This window comes from Nelumbo lutea, chromosome 1 (assembly GCF_056320005.1).
Source record: "Nelumbo lutea isolate HS-2025 chromosome 1, American lotus-T2T, whole genome shotgun sequence".
NCBI classification, from domain to species: Eukaryota; Viridiplantae; Streptophyta; class Magnoliopsida; order Proteales; family Nelumbonaceae; genus Nelumbo; species Nelumbo lutea.
In genome coordinates, this window is record NC_142684.1 from 75533779 (window position 1) to 75552971 (window position 19193).

The window sequence follows — 19193 nt, forward strand, 5'->3', positions numbered from 1 at the left end:
CAAAAATCAATTAACCAAATGGTTGAAAATCAATGATTCTTCATTATTCCATATGACTCCGATGCCAATTTTTGGGAAATCGACATCAATGCCAAACATCACCCAAGATGCTTACCAAACGGTCTTGGTATTGAAAGACAATCCCTAAAAAGCTTCAATTCGTACATCTTTTGGTCTGCTGGGTTGTCGAAAAATCCACTTAACAAGGCTTGCCTATATCTGAAGCCAAAATACTTTGCCCTATATAAGCTTTATGCTTTTGGGATTTAAAAGAACAATCCCGAAACTTTATCCAAACATAGCCTAGTATCCCAACTGATATGAAACCCTCTTGATTGGCTATATGTTTGTTGCTTCGTATTATGTCTTTCTTATTTCTTAATATTGAAATTCCCTAATGCAGACAATGTTAGAAAGACCATGATTTTGATCCTTAGACATAACCAACCATGTTAAACAATTAGAACCCTTTCTATCATTTCTTTTGAAGAAACAATTAGAATCCAATTGATCCACAGATACATGTGTGGTATCGATTAATTTTGTACTTTTGTACCATGGTTTTTAAAATCAGACCGGACTGGTTCCAGTTTTTCTTCAAAATCGGATTTTTTTCCAAAAATCGTTGGTTTTGATCAACAAATTGCTGACTCGGGTGATTAACCAATTGAAACAGTTTTAACCATTTTTCGTTTGTTTCTTTTAATTTTTTTTTATTTTTTGTCAGAATATACAGACTGTTCGGTTCGAATAATTAAATCGTTGGACCTAATAACCAGACCACCTATTCGGTTTTAAAAATCTTGCTTTATACATAGAGTTCTTATAGTGTTGACTTGTAGTTTTAAATTCACTCTTCAAGAAGGGGAAAAAGCCTGAACCCTGAAGGAAATAGATGAGATAAGGGATACATTTTTAGGCCTATTTTATGAAGAAAATTAAAAGTTTAAATCGTTTGTTGCCTTAAAAAGTAAAGTTCCAATCACAACATTTCTCCCACAAGCAATTGGACAAACCATCATATCAGTCATCAGACAAAAAAAGAAGTTTTTGTCACTTTTATCTGCACTTTTCTTTGGAAGCAAATATGGCCACGTATCGTTTTTCTTTGCCATTTAAATTCCAATTGTTTCTTTATAGAGTTTTTTCAGGCTCGAAGTTGTGACCAAATAAGCTTTTGGAGTGCTGATCTTTATTGTTTTTTACTGGCTAATGTTAGTTAAACCATGCCCCAATAAAGCATCCAACATTTGAAAAACAAAATTTAAAAATGCTCTTATAAGGTTAAGAACACTGTAATTAATGCATGGATCAGATCTCCATTCTATCACCCACCACCCTCAACCTAAATGGGTTGGTCCCAATCTCTTCATGTTGAAGTCGGTTTTAAGCAAGTCATAAGACCCAGGCCCATTCACCGTTTACTCTATATAGGTGCAAATGAGGTGCATTGGATTGGGTTTGGTTGGGTCATGGGTGAATTAAAGACCTACTTGTTGGATAGTGTATGTCTTTAGCTCCAATCATCATGATGTATATTATGATATTTATTATAAATGAATAAAGTATATATTTGATTCATGTTATTATAGTGTACTTTTGTGTAATACCCTTAAATTGGACGCATATGAGACTCGTATTAGTTAAGAATCTTCACAGCCGTTGGATAGATCTGGGGAGATTTATCCTGCTAAGGCTAACACCGATGTACTGTCAAGTTGGTTGGGATGACTTGTCTTAACTGTCAGGGTGAGATTTGAGATACATGCAATGTGGGTTTTTCTTGAAACCCTGAACCAGACCAAAATTTCAGTATTGCCCTGAACCTTAGAGATAGATGGGCAAAACTGAAATGTTACACCTGACCCCTAGACTCGATTATGGTACTACACTAGGTGTCGGATTGGGTTGTCTTTGATATGCCAATTAATGAGATCCTTAGAAGGGGTCAAAACTTGGGTATGTTGGGACAGTCCAAGAATTCATCTGAGTGGGTGATCATAATGACAGGATCAACCATTTTGTTGGACAAAGTGAATGATCGAGGATGCACTCTCTCTGATGGAAATTTAAACTGCCGGCAGTTGATTTCAACCGTTGAAATTTGTTTTTTGCAAAATATATTTATATAAATAAATAAATAAATAAATAAATAAATAAAATATATATATATATATATATATATATATATATATATATATATATATATATATATTAAGGTTTCAAAATGTTTGCAAAAGATTTTAATTCCCGGGATCCATGCGAGTAGAGAGTGCAGCACTGTTCCTCGCAGCCGATGGAGAGGTCCTCTCTTGTCGGGTAGTGTTTGATCATTATGGGCTGAGAGGTTAAGTGTAAGACCATTGAGGGTAATACCTAATAGGCTAATCTTACATCTGCCCACAATCCTTGGATTTTCATAAGCTGGCTAGACCCAAGGACCATTTAGTGTAAATGTTGGGCCCATTAAGAGCCTATGGTGATGGACTTAGGGGTTCACCGTCTTCTACAGTGAATTTGGCCAGGCCTTGTAACAAAGGCTGGGCTGAACCCATGTGGCTGATGTGTAAATCAATGTTTGGGTTAATAAGACATTACAACAATCTGCAGAGTTCTCCCCTGTTATTGCCACCCTACCCAGTTTGATTTTCACTTGTGGAAGTGATCAAGAATTGTTCTTGATATTGCTTCTTGGCAGAAGAGGCAATTTGAAGTCGTGCTCACCAACCCTCTGCCCCATTCTTGCTGAAGAATTCGGTTGTTGCCGAAGAGTCGTCCTGCTGGTCCTGCTTCATCTCACACTGTGTCATTTTCAATGGAAGTAGTTTTTGGATTTCTCCTTGGGCATGAACACCATCATTGGAAGTTACTACTACTTCGTATCAAGTATATCCCTCTCCTCCCTTTTGATTTCAGATGTGGTCCGGTTTGGTTCAAGATTGATCATTGAAAATGCAGTTTTCTAAAATAGGGAATGCGATTCCCAGATGGGAGAGAGATAAATTTTTGAAATTTTGCCCAACCTTCCTACAGGGTTCGGCCATCCATATGATGGATCTCTCATCCCTTCACCACCACCCACTAATTCTCTACAACCATTAATAATCCACTTTGTATTATCAGCTTAATCTCCTATGAGTAATGAAAAAAAAAAAAGAAAAAACTAAGGATCATTTTGATTTATAGTTGGAATTAAAATGGTCTATTTCCATAATTTGTTTGGTTAAAACTAGACTTCGTGCCAAATTCACCTGGTCATGTCATGAACTCCTCGCGCTGGGTTAGGACCTCTGGCACGAGGAGTGGGGGTTAATTGATGAGAGGTAATTTGGCACGACCTAGTAAATAAAGGTCACGTGGATGCGATCTGCTAATAGGATAACAATTCAGCAAGAAGAGCCTAATCAGTAGTTTTTAGAGCTCGGGTGTTCGGTCACCTCGGTATAAGGCCACCTCGGCATAGAGTCATCTCGGTAAGGAGGCAGATCGGCATCTAAGCCAGTTCGGGTCCCAAGAATCGAAGTGACACGTAATCGACTTCAGAATCTTCTCACGAACTTTGAACCTCCTGGGATTACGCTGCGTAACGGCAGGATTTTTCCTTTCCCCGCCCGAATCGAGCGGTAATGATAGACTTTATTGACTGATATATTACTCCCCACCTAAAGCAGAAATGAATCTCATCTACTTAGGCCGAAGATCCCGGAACCGTTTTGTGAGACCTACAACAACTCAACTTTATAAGGGCATCAACCCCTCTAGGGTCATCCACATCGGTCAGAATACTAACCATTTTAGCTCGCAATCACAACCAGAATACTAAGCATTGGAGCAACCTCACCGGGTCATCCACCCCGGCCTCTCTGATCCCTGTTTTGTAGTTTGATCCAGCTCGCCACGTGAGCAACGTCCTGGCAACCTTCTAGCTAGGAGCTTCCAGATCGTGCATCATCAAGAATTAAAATCGAAATTAGAATCATTTAGAATGGGATTTTATTTCCAAAGGAGAGGGATGGAATGCCATTCCACCAGAAATGAGAATGAGAATCTTATTCTGCTTAACCAAATAGTTGGATTCTGATTCCGATTCCAAACCTCTAATCCCACGAACCAAATGGGTCCTTAAATATATGCTCAATTTTGGGATCACATGAGGGATGGTGCCAAAGTATTTTTTTTTTCTACTTAAATGCCAATGGTTCAACCATTTCAATGAACCATTTTTACTTTTACCTAAAGTCTTTGAGGCTGTGTTTGGTTGCAAAGCAAATTCATTTGCACTGATGCAAAATTATGGTAATGCAAATTATTTGAATACAAGTTTTGGTTTATTTTTGTTTCAAATTTCACCTTACTTTGTTTGATTGCAATAAAAATGAAGTAAAATAAGACCCAAAGTAGAATAAAGCAAAATCCAAAACAAAATTAAACTAAATTTTGCATTCTTTTCATTTGCACTCTCATACATTTGTACTAGGGCAAATAAAATTGCACTGCAACAAAACAGGGAGACGGGGACCCGACTTCCCCGATTGGATGGGGTCGGGGATAGGGATTGTTTTGGCGGGGTAGGGACGGAGACGGGGATTAATAAGAATCCCCGATCAGGTTCGGGGGCGAGGGTAGGGATTGAGGTCTTTGTTCTGCCCCAACCCCGATTATATATATTTATTTATTTAAATGTTATTTATATTAAACATATATTATTTATATATCAAAATATATTTAAAATATTATTTATAATTTAAACTTTTTATTTATTTTAAATAAATTTATTTTAAAAAAATATTATTATCTAAAATAAATTCGGGATTCAGGTCCCATGGAAAACCCATCCCTGTCGAAGATCAGGGATGGAGGACAAATTTTATCTCTGATAGGATTGGGGACAAAGATGGAAATTAATTTCAAAATTGGGAGTTGGGACGGGAATGTAGTCGCTGCTCACTCCGTTGCCATTCCTATTGATCTTTGAGATCAAGCATCGGTATCAGAGATGCCTAATGCAAATAGGATTTGATGTAATTATCTATGATTTAGAATATCTCTGCGCCTGAATTGATTTGTTGAGTTGGAAAGATAGACACTATAAAGGGAATTTTGTGGGGTGTGGACCAACAATTTATCTATTTTTCCTCTATTCATTATCCGATTTTGAATAAACAAACGTTTAATTACGACAATATACTTATTACCTACTACCAAAAATTGACAAGTATTGAAATTTATAATCTTACCAAATGGATACCCCTCACATAACCAAATATAATACATTTAAACAGACCCGACTGATTATCCAATATCCACTTCCAAATAAGGTTCAAAGTATCAATAAGGGTGTATCGGTACAAAAAAATCACCGCTTAATTTTTTAGCTTTTTTTTTTTAATTTGATTTTTGAAGATTTTTTGATTGAAATAAATGAGGATCCTGAAATACCTGTAAATAGGTGTACCGAGACCAAAAGATATGATATAATACGCTTGATACGGGGTGTATCATATTGATAATTTGAACATTGCTTCCAGCCCACTGCTTAAAATGGATATGAATTTACCACTGTCAATGGGTCGGGTCTGGTTCAGGACAGGATGTATCAAATAGTTAGACTATCAATCTCATTCCTATTATTAATGGGGAGAAAAATAACAATTGAGAATTTTATTTTGATGATTGATAATATGTTTGGCACGTCTTTCCATGCGGGCTGTCGACTGTTTAGAAGCCCGGTAGCTTGTCTTTTGGTCTTTTTCTGTTTGATTGGGAAAAGATCTAGTCACCAAAGGATATCTATCTGAAAAGATGCACGGAGCCTATTTTGGGCTATTTTTGGGAAGCTCCAAATCGATCTTTTTGACCTTTTCATCGCATCTTCGTGCGGAAAGACATATGGGAAGACATGCCTTAACCAAACGGTTTTCGGGCTGCTAAGATCTTAGTGCAAAAGCTTACATCATCTTTTGGTTGTCAGGTCTATTGGAAGATCTTTCAAAAAATACTTGCCAAACAACACCATAATCTTGATAAAATTGAAACTATAATGCTAAATTGTTTAGATTTTGATAAAATATGTTTTTTTAACAATGATAATTTTATGTATTATTTGTGAAATTTGCTCCTTTATGCATAAAATATAACAAAATTAAAAATATCAAGAGATTTTTATATATTACTAGTGGAATGGCTCGTGCGATGCCCATGATATTTGATATTGATGGTGATGTTTGACTATGCTTTTATATATCGGGTATAGATTTGTAATTTATGTTATTTTCTTCAATTTTTATGATTTTCTCTTTATTTTTGTAAATTTTCTCTATATTTCTTTGTTTTTTATAGTTTATATTATTTTCTTCATTTTATGTGTTTTTTCATAATTATTTTGCAATAACATATATATAATGGGAAAATTAGAAAGTTGAGGGTAAAGTTGGAAAGTAAAATTAGAGTGTTTTGACAAAACCAATTGTACCATTCTCATTTTCAGTATGATATATAAGTTTCTATGATTTTCTACATTTTTTGTAAATTTTCAATGTATTTCTTTGTTTTTTGTAATTTATAAAGTTTTCTTCATTTTATGTTTTTCATAATTATTTTGTAGTGATAATATATATAATGGAACAAAATATAAAGTTGAGGGTAAAGTTGGAAAGTAAAATCAGGGTGTTTTGATCAAACCAATTGCAACATTCTCATTTTTTTAGTATATAAGACATACATGGTATAGAAATTTTTATGATTTTCTATATTTTTTTGTAAATTTTTTGTGTATTTCACATTCTCATTTTTTTAGCATGGTATAAAAACTTTTATGATTTTCTATTTTTTTTGTAAATGCTTTTGTGTATTTCTTTGTATTTTTTTTTTTGTTTTGTAATTTATATTGTTTTCTTTATTTTGAGGAGAAAAGTGCATAGGATAAAGAGACACCATTTCTATTTCCTCTTTCTTATTGTGAAGTAGGGGGAATGGATAAGATATACACTATACATAGAGGGGTTTAAAGGAGAGAACTGGGGTTTTTGAATTTATTTATTCACTTCATGTGTGAATGATAATATTTGGCCTTTTGCCTCATGCCGTTCTGCTTGTCAATGGTGAGGCCATTCTTTGCATATCTAACGGCTAGCGTTTGGATATAGGTTGATCTTGATTCATTTATATTCGGATTTGAATTGAATATCCATATGATTTTTGTATAAGAGTCTGGATCTCCTGCCAAAAAAATGCATTCCAAACCCTTACGACCCTACCAAGTACCAAACCCCAACGGTATTATGTTGGTAGGGTGTTAGATTATTGGACCGGCTTGATGATCGTCGAGAAAAAACACCCTAAAACAAATCAATATAATGAACCTAGAAGCATTTCCCAATCCAATACAACTTATTATGTTAATGGAGACAATTGAAATAGAGGGGAAATGGGAAAAAAATAGGGAGAAAACCAAAAAAGGCTTCATTTAATCATCTAATTGATTGTTAGATAATGAAAACAGAGAAGTCAAAAAAATCCACTCCTCCCTTCAATTTGAATTCGTGGGTTTTGGGCAAACCATCCGATACTTGACACGTGTTGGCTCTAATCAATGAAGATGTTCGTTAGGTAGGCCTAATGGAAGTAGGCCTGTCAATGATACCCGAAAATCCGAGGCCCAATTTGACATCCAATCTAATTATCTTGGATTCAGATTACGTATTTATGTAATCGGAATAGATTGAGATGTTACAATCTACATCCAATTAATAATCAGATTGAATTTGGATTTGACCCAATATGATTTGATTAAAATTTGAATATGATTATATTATAATATTTATTAATTTTAATATATAAATTCTCTATAATTATATTAAAGTTTATAAAAAATATATTTTAAATATTATTATATATAAATTTATATATAATAAATTTAGTATGTTATATTTATATTAATTTATTATATATAAAAGTTGAAAAATAAATAATTTTTTAATTTTAATGGTATTTTAGAGAATTTAAAGTGGAGGATTAAATCCGAATCTGATATGAGTTTGTTAGGATTCAAATTCAAATATTTGTCTCTAAATCCAATCGAATTTTGGATCAAATTTGAATGTAGGTTCTTAATGTTCGAATCAGATGCGGATTTTGCTACATCCAATCAAAATCTGATCCGATTGCAACCTTTTTGGGGAGAAGATTGGATAAGGCCTAAGGGAAGAAAGAGGAGTAGGTTCCATAGCGGTTTTATTATTATTTTATTTGTTACAAGCGTGAACAGTTAACTAAATAAAATTGGAAAAATAAAAAACTATTATTATTTTATTTGCTTTATCCAATTACAAGTGTTAACTGTTAATTAAATAAAACTAGAAAACTAAAAAAGGGTAAAAATGAAAAGTGAAAATCAGGCTTTTTCATGAAACATTGTCACCATTCTCATTTTTATAAATGGTACAGACAACATTCTCATTTTTTAGTATGGCATAGAAATTTTTATAATTTTCTATATTTTTGTAATTTTGTTTGCGTAATTCTTTGTTTTTTCTGTAATTTATATTGTTTTCTTCATTTTGAGGAAAAAGGTGCATAGGATAAGAGAAATGCTATTTCTGCTTCCTCCTTCCTATTGTAAAGTAGGGGGAGTGGATAAGATATACACTATGCAGAGAAGGGTTTAAAGCAGAGAATTGGGTTTTAGGATTTATGTCTTCGCTTCATGTGTGAATGATTACATTTGGCCTTTTGCCTCTTGCCGTTCTGCTCATTAATGGTGGGGTCGTTATTTAGCATTAGGATATAGGTTAATCCTGATTCATTTATATTTAGATTCGAATGGAACATTCATTCGATTTATATAGAAGAATCTAGATCTCCTGCCAACAAAATGCATTCCAAACCCATATGGCCCTACCAAGTACAATCCCTACGATATTACGTTGGTAGGGTGTCGGATTACTGGATTGGCCCGATGATCATCGAGAGAAAACACCTAAAATGAATAAATATAATGAACCTAAGAGCATTTCCTGATCCAATACAACTTCTTACATTAAGAGAGATAATTGAAAAAAAAAAAAAAGGGAGAAAAAAAGTTTCATTTAATCATTTGATTGTTCCCTGATGAAAAGAGAGGTTGAAAAAAATTCATTCTTCCCTTCAATTCAAATTCATGGTTTGGGCAAACCATCCGATACTTGACACGTGTTGGTTCTAATCAATGAAGAGGTTCATTAAGTATGTACATCGGGAGAAGATCATATAAGGTAAGGAATAGGTTCCACAGTAGTCTTACTGTTATTTTATTTGTTTTATCCAATTACAAGTGTTAACCATTAATTATAAAATTGAAAAAAAAAAAACATAACAAAGGGTTAAAATGGAAAGTGAAAATCAAGCTTTAAAATAAAAAAATTATAAAGGGTTAAAATGGAAAGTAAAAATCTAGATTTAAAATAAAAAACATGATAAAGGGTAAAAATGGAAAATAAAAAATCAAGCTTTTGATGGAACATTGTCACCATCCTTATTTTTATAAATGGTACAGATACAAATATATATATATATATATATATATATATATATATATATATATATATATATATATATATATATATATATATATCATTTTAAGAGGGGGTAGGATTGGAAATATGAAATCAAGGAATGGTAGAATTGAAATGTAAAAATCAGGGTGTTGGATGATGGACGCATGGGTAAGATTCAATGTAAGAGCACGTGATGTGTACATGCACAATTAAATAGATGTGATGTTTTATATTGTAAACGAGTGTATAATTCTACTCTAGGCAAGTTTTACATTGAGATTCAAAGAAAAATTACTATTGATAAAATTTGATGCTGCTCAATCCGAGGTGGTGCACGAACTGAAGAGAGCAACCAGATAGTCCTTGCTGGTAGGGCGGAGCCGAGCTACAAGGACGAAGCCGCGCTTCATGACCTATGATTAAGGAAGCAGAAGTCAAAGGCCCGAGGAGTTATCCCTGGGTAGGTGCTCCGATGCTCAAGTCAGTAGGAGGTGGTAGGTGGTCGGGCCAAGCTATAAGGATGCTGGTCCGAGCTAAGTAGCAAAGTAGGTCTCAGAAGTTAGGATCCCTTACCTTGAGCATAGAGTACCTTTTTATAGCCGAAGATCCATGTCGTGGTCGGATTACACTTCCGTGATTGTCGGGATGAGGTTAGCTACTAAGGTATTCGAGATAGAGTACCATTCTCCAGCAGAGTTGTCTTCGTTATTCCGCTTTATCTGTAGTTGTGCTCATCCACGTGATGTGTAGTCAACGTGGCTGAAAGGAGATGGAGAGGCACCATAATAGCGTAGCTTGGTCGAGCTATGTTGACGTGGCCGAGCTAGGCCGACGTGCCCAAGCTAGGATGACGTGTTCGGGCAATAATTGGGTGACCACGTATCTCATAGGGCCAGCTCAGCCATGACCCGAACACCACTCCCCTAGTTCTGAAGTTGAGGAATGGAGTAGTTCAATTCGTTCTTTGGCTAAAGAACTTCAAGTTGATGTTTGAATGGGCGTCTGGCCCTTTGGTGTTCCTCGACACCTGTCGCAATTTTGAGAACCGAGCAATATGGAAAGTGGCCGAGGAATCTTCCCATCATCGACTGCAGAACTCTAAGAGCTCTAACTTCAGAATTCAAACACCACTCCCCCAGTTCTGTAGCCAAGGAAGGGGAGTGCCTGGTGCGAAGTGTTGTGCAGTTGTGTAGCTCAGTAGAGAGCTGAGGTGTCGAACTGAGCTTCCAGGTCTGTCCTCCTGGTGGAGCCGAGGAATGGCTCTGATTCCAAGTGGAAGTTGAGCTTCTGTGCAATGGTGATGCTTGGCCATGGTGCGTCGAGCTTTGGAGTTGGGTCCGAATTTCGGAGTTGAGGCCGTTGTGATGCTCAACCATGATGTGCCGAGCTTTGGTATGACACATCATGTCTAAGCTGAGGCTGTTGCGATGCTCGGCTGTGGCTTGCCGATCTTTGAAGCTGAGGGTCTCGTCAGTGCCGAGTTATTATGATGCTCGGTTGTGGTCTACCAAACTCCAAAGTTGGGGGCTTTGTAGGTGCCGAGCTATCGTGATGCTCGGTTGTGGTCTGCCGAGCTTGGAGGTTGAGGGTATGCTCTTGGGCTAAGGAACTTGTACTTGAAATTCCAAGATCCAAGCATCACTCCCCTAGTTCCGAAGTCGAAGAGTGGGATGTTCGGCTGGGACAGAGCGAGGCCTCCGTTGCTGTTGGGCGTCCTGAGGAAATCAAGGGAGTTGGTTGACCCAGTGGGCCTGGGCAAACCTCCAGCACCTGCACTGGTGGTTGGACCGATGTCGCAGGGTAGACCAAAGAAATTAATGCCCTGGTCATTGCTTGTCAAGGTCGTCGCTTCGATTTATGAGGCTTTGCGCGTGTAGTGACAATCACGTTGGCTGGTCTTCCCGAGCCTTTGTTAGGGCGGCACTTGATCTCTACCATAGATTTGGCATCGATTTGCATTCCTATAGGCTATAAGAAGGGGTGGAGGGGCATTTCCCCTTTGCCATTTGCGAGAAGAGTTGCTGGGATAGCTCGACGGGGTGTTGTCAACATTGCTCGATGCTTTATTTTTATTCCTCAGCTTTAAGCTCGGTAAGATGTCTTCCTCATCTTCCCATTCTTCTTCCACTTCTAGCATTTCTAGTTCTAGTGGATCCGATTGTGAGTCCGAGGTTGGGGTTTTCGAGGATGCCGAGGTTGAGAGGGCCGAGGTTGGTCCCTCTAGTGCAGAAGCTGAGCTTCCGTTTCCGGGCTAGTCGCTGGTTTGGGATCACACACCTTGTGCATTGGACCTCGAGGATATGGCTCGAATCCGAGCTATGTATGACATCTCCGAGGACTTCCGAATGAGCTGCCCGCAGCCCAGTGAGATGGCCACCGATGCTCGGCTCAATGAACTTTGTGTGTACGAGAACACATCTGGAAGCCGGGCTGAGGTTCCCTTTGAACGAAGGGGTTTCCGAGGTACTTTCATGGTTTCAAGTATTGCCAGTGTAGTTGATGCCGAAGTCCTTTTGATTTTTGGTCGGCCTTCTGTCCTACTGTGCCGTCCGTGATATCGAGTTGACCCTGGGTATGGTGAGCTTCATTCTTTAGCTCAAACCTCACCAGTAGGGTTATTACTATTTCTCGACTAGGAAGAATGTCAAAGTACTAGTTGTGGTTGCTTCCTCTATGAAGCATTGGTAGGAGACTTTCTTCTTTTTCCACTATCCTGGGGGCCTCCCCTTCCCGGCTGTGCTACAAGAGCTAAGAACGAGAGTGCCCCAACCACAATGGTGGGCACTTACTTGGGAGAAAAGGTCGGCTCTAAGCATGATCCATGAGATAGACGTAACTGTGTATACATGCTCAGAGATGCTGATGCTTGGTGGGCTGATGCGTAGGGTGGTCGGTCTGTCCTTTTCGTTGCTTTATCTTTTTGTACTTTCTTTACTTCTTTGTTCTTATACTTACTGTCGTGCTTCCGTGATGCAGGTGTAGAAATGGCGACTGAAGAGGAGATCGTACGCTGCATGAAGGAAAATCACCAGAGGCAGAACCGGGCTGGCACAGTACCATAGGTCTGAGCCGAGGTAGTTCCTCCCTCGAGGTCTTCTGAGAGGGCACCGTGCCGGTAGAAGAGAGCTTGGCGGCGGGGGAACCACGATGAGGACGAGGTGGTCGTGGAACCCGGGGAAGCTCACCAAACCGCTTTCCCTATGCAGGTCGAGGTGGAGAGGAGCAGCTCAGACATCCATGTGTCGCGCTGGACAGTTCATAGTCAGGACAGGCTAGAGACTCCCGGAGTTCACGAGCAGCTGCTCCACGGAATAATGACAGCCTTCATCACTAAAGAGGTCGGGAGTATTGGGAGCAGTGCATTATAATGCTTGCTCATCCGGGCTGCGGCTCAGGTAAACTCATACTTAAGTGCCTTCATTGTTTTAAGTGTGTTTCCTCATGCTAACATTGCTTCTGGTGTCCACAGAACTCACACTCGACCATTGCTGTGGTTGATTGCCTTTGTGAGTTGCGGCGGTGGTATGAGAAGGAGCATTCTGCGTACTTGTAGCTAAAGGCATAATTGGCCGAGCTTCATGTGATTGGGGAGCAATCTGCTACACTGGAGAGCACGATACAAGAACTCAGTGGAACTTCGGTAGGACATGAATCAGTATGCTTCAGCTTCCTCCGAAGCAGGTTTTAATGTCTTCTTGCGGAGAGCGCTGCATCACTGTCCCAAGCTAGCCAATGTTGCGCAGACTTGGGAAGCCTATGACGATGAAACACCCCCAGCCTCGGATGAGCTTGTTGGTGAGGAAGGCGGAGGCAGTGACACCAATGAAGATGGGGATGACGAGGCCACCAACTTCCCTTCTGCGGATTGAACTACCATGGGTCCCTTCTTTTTCTTTTTGTTGCTTTTGTAATGGCTCGGTATGCCGAGCTTTCGCCTAATGTACTAGTTGCTTTAATTTAATGAAATTTTCTTGTTCCAAACTTGTGTGCAACTTATATATTTTATCTTTGTTTCCTCGGCCTTGCCTTAGCCGAGGTTTGGTTTGGCCGAGATCTTTAGCCTCCGACTAGTGAATTGGCAATGCATTCTGAGCTCTTGTCTTTGGGATGCTCAGTTTCTGGTCTCGGGAGCCTTTGGGGCCCTTTAAGGGATAGCCATTGCTCGGCTAGCTCTGGCTGACTTAGTCGGTAGGCGAGCGGAATTTGGTTGACCATCCTCAGGCCGTGAGGAGCAGGGGCATTCTTCTCCGCTTTAGGCTTAGGCCATTCGAAGGTCAGCAGAGTCAGGTAGGTCGGTGATGCACTGCCGAGCTATGCGTTGTGAGCTCAGGCTGTTCGGAGGTCAGCTGAGTTAGGTAGGTGGCAATACGCTGCCGAGCTGTGCGTTGTGGGCTTAGGACGTTTGGAAGTCAACCGAGTCAATGGGTTATACTGAGCTACACATGCGTGGTCGTGTAGTGCGGTCGTGTAGCTCGGTCGTGTAGTGCGGTCGTGAAGCTCAGTCGTGTAGCCCGGTCGTGTAATGGCGTGTGTGTTCTGTGTGGTGTGCACGCATGTGGTGTGTCGAGCGCTCAACAGTTTGCTTGAACAAGGTGCTCTTTATTAATACTGAATCATTGATAGTACATTCGAAGGTTTCCTGTGTTCCAACTCCTCAATATTGGTCGGCCGTCTAGGTCTTCGAGCCTGTAGGTGCCCGGACCAAGAACCTTCGTGACCCTATACGGGCCCTTCCCAGTTTGGTCTGAGCTTTCCTTCTCTAGGCGCGAGCACTATGACTTTGCGGAGGACGAGGTCACTTGTCTTGAACTCGCGTCTTCTGACTTTAGTGTGGTAGTACTTCACCATCCTCTACTACTGTGCTACCATCCTAACATATGCTCGGTCCTGGGCTTCCTCGATCGGGTCTAACTCTGCGTGAAGGTCCTCGTCGTTCTGGTCTTCATCGAAGAGCTTGGTTCGGAGGGTTGGAGAGCCAATCTCTACGGGTACCATAGCTTCAGCTCTGTAGGTCAGGTTGAAGGGCGTCTCACCGATGGCTGTCCACGGAGTAGTCCTGTATGCCTAGAGTATGCTCAGTAGTTCCTCAACCCACCTCCCCTTGGCCTGGTCTAGCTGAGTCTTCAGGCCGTGCAACAAGGTTCGGTTGGTCACCTCGGTTTGCCAATTGCTCTGGGGTCAGTGTATAGCCTTGGTCCGATGGTTGATCTTCAGGTCGGAGCAGAGGACCTCAAACTTCAAGTCGGTGAACTGTGTCCCATTATTTGTGATGAGGATGCGTGGAATACCGAATTGACAAACAATACTTTGCTAGAAAAAGTTTTGGGCATTATGCGTAGTAATGCGTGCCAAAGCTTTGGCTTCCACCCATTTGGTGAAGTAGTCCACCGCCACTAGGAGGAACTTTTTCTGAGCAATCGCAGTGGGGAAGGAGCCGAGGATGTCCATCCCCCATTGCGTGAACGATCATGGGCTAGTGATTGGCTTCAGGGGAACTGCAGGCTAGTGATGGAGATTGGAGTGTCGTTGACAACTGTCGCATCTTCGAACTAATTGAGCTGCATCTTGTTTCATCGTCGGCCAGAAATAGCCTTGCCCGAGTGCCTTGTGCGCTGGTGTGCATGTGTCGGGATGGTCTCCACAGATACCTTCGTGGATCTCCCTAGGGACGTAGTCTACTTCCGATGGGGAGAGACATTTCAAGTAGGGGAGAGTGTGTGAGCGGCGGTAGAGCTGACCCTGAATAAGGCAATACCAGGCTGATCTGTGCTGAAACTTCTTCGCTTCTGTCCAATCTTCTAGAAGTGTGCCTTCTCAAAGGTACTGTGCTATGGGGTCCATCCAGGATGGGTCATGTTTTACTAAGAGGATGAGGAGAGCTATCTGTGCGATGCTCGGCTAGGCCAGAGTGTCAAACTGTTCTGTCCTACCAAGATCGGTTCTTGGAGAGCTGGCTAACTTGGATTGCGCATCGGCTCGTATATTCTTGGCTCGAGGAATCTACTAGATGTTGAAGTGCTCAAGTCGGTGGATGAACTCCTACACCTTCTATAGGTAACTTGCCATCGTGGGCATTCTTGTCTCAAATTGTCCATGGATCTGGTTGACTACCAGTTGAGAATCACTGAATGCTTCTACTCTCTGAGTTCCTAGGTCTAGGGTGAGGCGTTGCCCGATGATCAAGGCCTCATACTCAGCTTCGTTGTTGGATGCTTTAAACTCGAACATGAGGGCATGCTCTAACACCGTGTCATTTGGGCTGAGGAGAATAAGGCCGGCTTCGCTGCCTTGCTGGTTTGATGAGCCATCTACATGCAGGGTCCATACTTGCGGTGGTAGGGAGGATCCTCGATGGTGAATGTGCATTCAATAATGAAGTCGGCTAGGGACTGAGCTTTGATCGTGGGTTGGGGTGTGTATTCAATGTCGAACTCGTTTAGCTCCACGCTCCATTTGATCAAGCAGCTAGATGCTTCTGGCCTTTGGAGGACTTGCTTAAGCGGCTGGTCGGTGAGCACTCGAATACTGTGGGCTTGAAAGTATAGCCTGAGCTTTCTGGTCGAGGTGACCAAAGTTAGAGCCATTTTCTCCAAGTTGGAGTATCGGGTTTCCGCGCCACTAAGGACTTTGCTGGTGTAGTAGATCAGCCTCTATACTTGGTCTTCCTCCTTGACCAGTACCGAGCTAATGACCTCATCTCCGGCCAAGAGGTAGAGTAATAACTCATCCCCTAGGCTCAGCTTGGTGAGGAGAGGCGGCGATCTTAGGTACTACTGCAGTTCTTGAAAGGACCGTTCACATTCCTCGGTCCATTGGAAGTCCTTCGGTCGCTTGATGGCTTTGAAGAAGGGCAGACACCGGTCCGCGGATTTGGACATGAACCTGCTAAGGGCGGCTATTCTACCGGTGATTCGCTTCACTTCTTTGTGGGTTCGGGGCGATTGCATGTCGAGGATGGCTTGTATTTTCTCTGGATTTTCCTTAATCCCCCTTTGTGTCACCATGAACCCCATGAATTTACCCGAGCCGACCCCGAAAGCACATTTGGTCGGGTTCAGTTTCATCTTATACTTCTTGAGGGTGCTGAAGGCTTCCTTTAGGTTGGCAAGGTGCTGCTCGGCCTTGTTGCTCTTTATTACCATGTCATCGATGTATGCCTCTACGTTTCGGCCGAGCTGATCTTTGAACACCTCATTCACCAGCCATTAGTAAGTGGCGTCAGCGTTCTTGAGGCCGAAGGGCGTGACCTTGTAACAATATAAGCCACTGAGAAGGCATCCATAAAGCTCAGGAGTTCGTGGCCCGCCATTGCATCGACAAGTTGGCCGATCCTTGGTAGAGGAAAGTTGTCTTTGAGGCAGGCTTTGTTTAGGTCAGTGAACTTGATGCATATCCTCCACTTTCCATTGGATTTCTTTACCATTACCACGTTGGCCAGCCAGTCGGGGTACTTGACCTCCTGAATGAAGCCGATGTCGAGTAACTTTTGTACTTTGTATGCAATCACTTGCTACCGTTCTGTTGCGAAGCTCCTTTTCCTCTGCTTGATAGGTCGGTAGCGGGGGTCGGCGTTCAAGCGGTGTGTGATGACTTCGGGGTCGATCCCCAACATATCTGTTGTCGACTAGGCGAATACGTCGGCGTCGTCCTTTAATAGCTGTACAAGCTCTTCCGGGATGCGGTCGCCAAGGAGAAAACCGACCTAGACTGTCCTTTCGGGGTCTTCTTCGTTGAGCGGCACCTGGATGAGGTCTTCGACAGGTTGGCCGCACTGTGCTCTCACCTCGTCCCTTAGGTCATAAGCTTTTGCCATCAATGTTTTTGTGGCTAGGTGTGGCCCTTGGCAGGAGAGCAAGTACCACTGACGTGTAGTTTTTTGTTCTCCACATGCTATCCCTATGCCATATTCGATGGTGAATTTCATGGTGAGATAGAATGTGAAGATCGTAGCCTGTAGAGCATTAAGGGTCGGCCTACCGAGGATGGCATTGTACGAAGAGGGGTAATGAACCACAATGAAGTCTACCATGGTCGTCGCAGTAATGTCATTATCTCCAATCAGTAGGGGGAGGGTTATTCTTCTAGTAGGCAGGAGGGACTCCCCAGAGAAGCCCATTAAGGGAGTGTTGACGGGGGTGAGGTGCTCTTTGTCGATGTCGAGCTTCTTAAATGCATCCTGGAAGAGTACATCGGCGGAGCTACCTATGTCAACCAAGATCTGCCTTATCTCGAAGTTGGCCACCTCGGTTGTGATTACCAAGGCATCATCATGCGGGGTGTGAACCCCTCGGAGGTCATCATCGATGAATGTGATGGATTGGCCACGCTTCTTCTTGTGCCCTGATTGTTGATTTCGCACAATCGCACATACTTCTTGCGCCCCGAGCTACTCTCCCCTTTTGCGGCGATTCCACTTGATATGACATGGATCACACCAGCAGGGGGAGTTCAAGGCAGTGGTCGAGCATCCTCTGTGCGCTGTTCCTCCTATGTTAGCTTCCTGCTCTTGATGAACCCGCCGAGTTATCCACGCCTGATTAGGTCTTTAATGTGGTTGCGAAAGTCGAAGCAGTTCTCCGTGTTGTGGCCATTATCTCTGTGGAACTCGCAATACTTGTCACGATTCCTTTTATTGCTTTGCGTTTTCATCTTCTTGGGCCAACGAACGTAGTTGCAATCGCGGATTTGCATCAAGACTTCAGACTGCGACATATTGAGTGGCGTGAAGTTTCGATAGCTCGGTAGGGGTGTCCGTGGTCTGTGGTCGGGTCGGCAGTCTTGCCTCTTATGGTCTCGATCTAATCTTTTTTACTTTCGCTCCTCAGTATCTCTCATCTTGTCGGACCTCTCTTCCTCATCTCGTAGTTGTGTCTGCACTTCTTCTGCACTGATATATTTCTGCACATGGCTCATCAGCACAACCAAGTTTTGCGTAGGGTTCTTGGAGATGGGTGGAGGCCGTGTTGAATAGCGATGACAGCCATAGACTGGTTCAAGTTCCTAACCTGTAGTGCTTCCTTGTTGAATCTTGCTAGGTAGTCCCTGAGGGACTCATTTTTCCTCTGTCACACCTCCATGAGGCTGGCCGAGGTCTTCTAATGCTTTTGACTCGCTGTGAACTGAGCACAGAGCTGGGTTTCCAACTACTCCCACGATGCTATTGAGCGTGGAGGCAGGGAGGAATACCAGGTTAGGGCTGGACCTGCGAGGGTGGCCACTAAGGTTTTGCACATCAAGCCCTCGGAGGATTCGTGCAACATCAACTGAACCTTCAATGCCTTGATATGGTCAGTGGGATCAGTGTTTCCATCAAACTTGTCAAGCTGAGGTGCCCGCCATCCTGTGGGAGGTGCCTCGTCCACAATTTCCTGGGTGAAGGGTGGTTCCTTGGTCGTGGGCATGGTCGGTGGTGTGGGATGATCTACAATCGGCCCCATGTTTCTCTGGCTGCGCTCTAGCACTATTAAGCATTGTCGGAGTTCCCGAATTTCATCATCCCTTTGGTCCGGGACCGCGGTGTGCATTGCCCTTTCCTTCTTGGGGCACGTGGCACGGTCTTTCACAGAGCTAGACTCGGCGACAAAGACCACGTAAGGTGACATTCATCTGCCGAGCCTTTCCTTGGTAGGGATCTGCGTGGTTTGGTGCGTCCTGCTATGA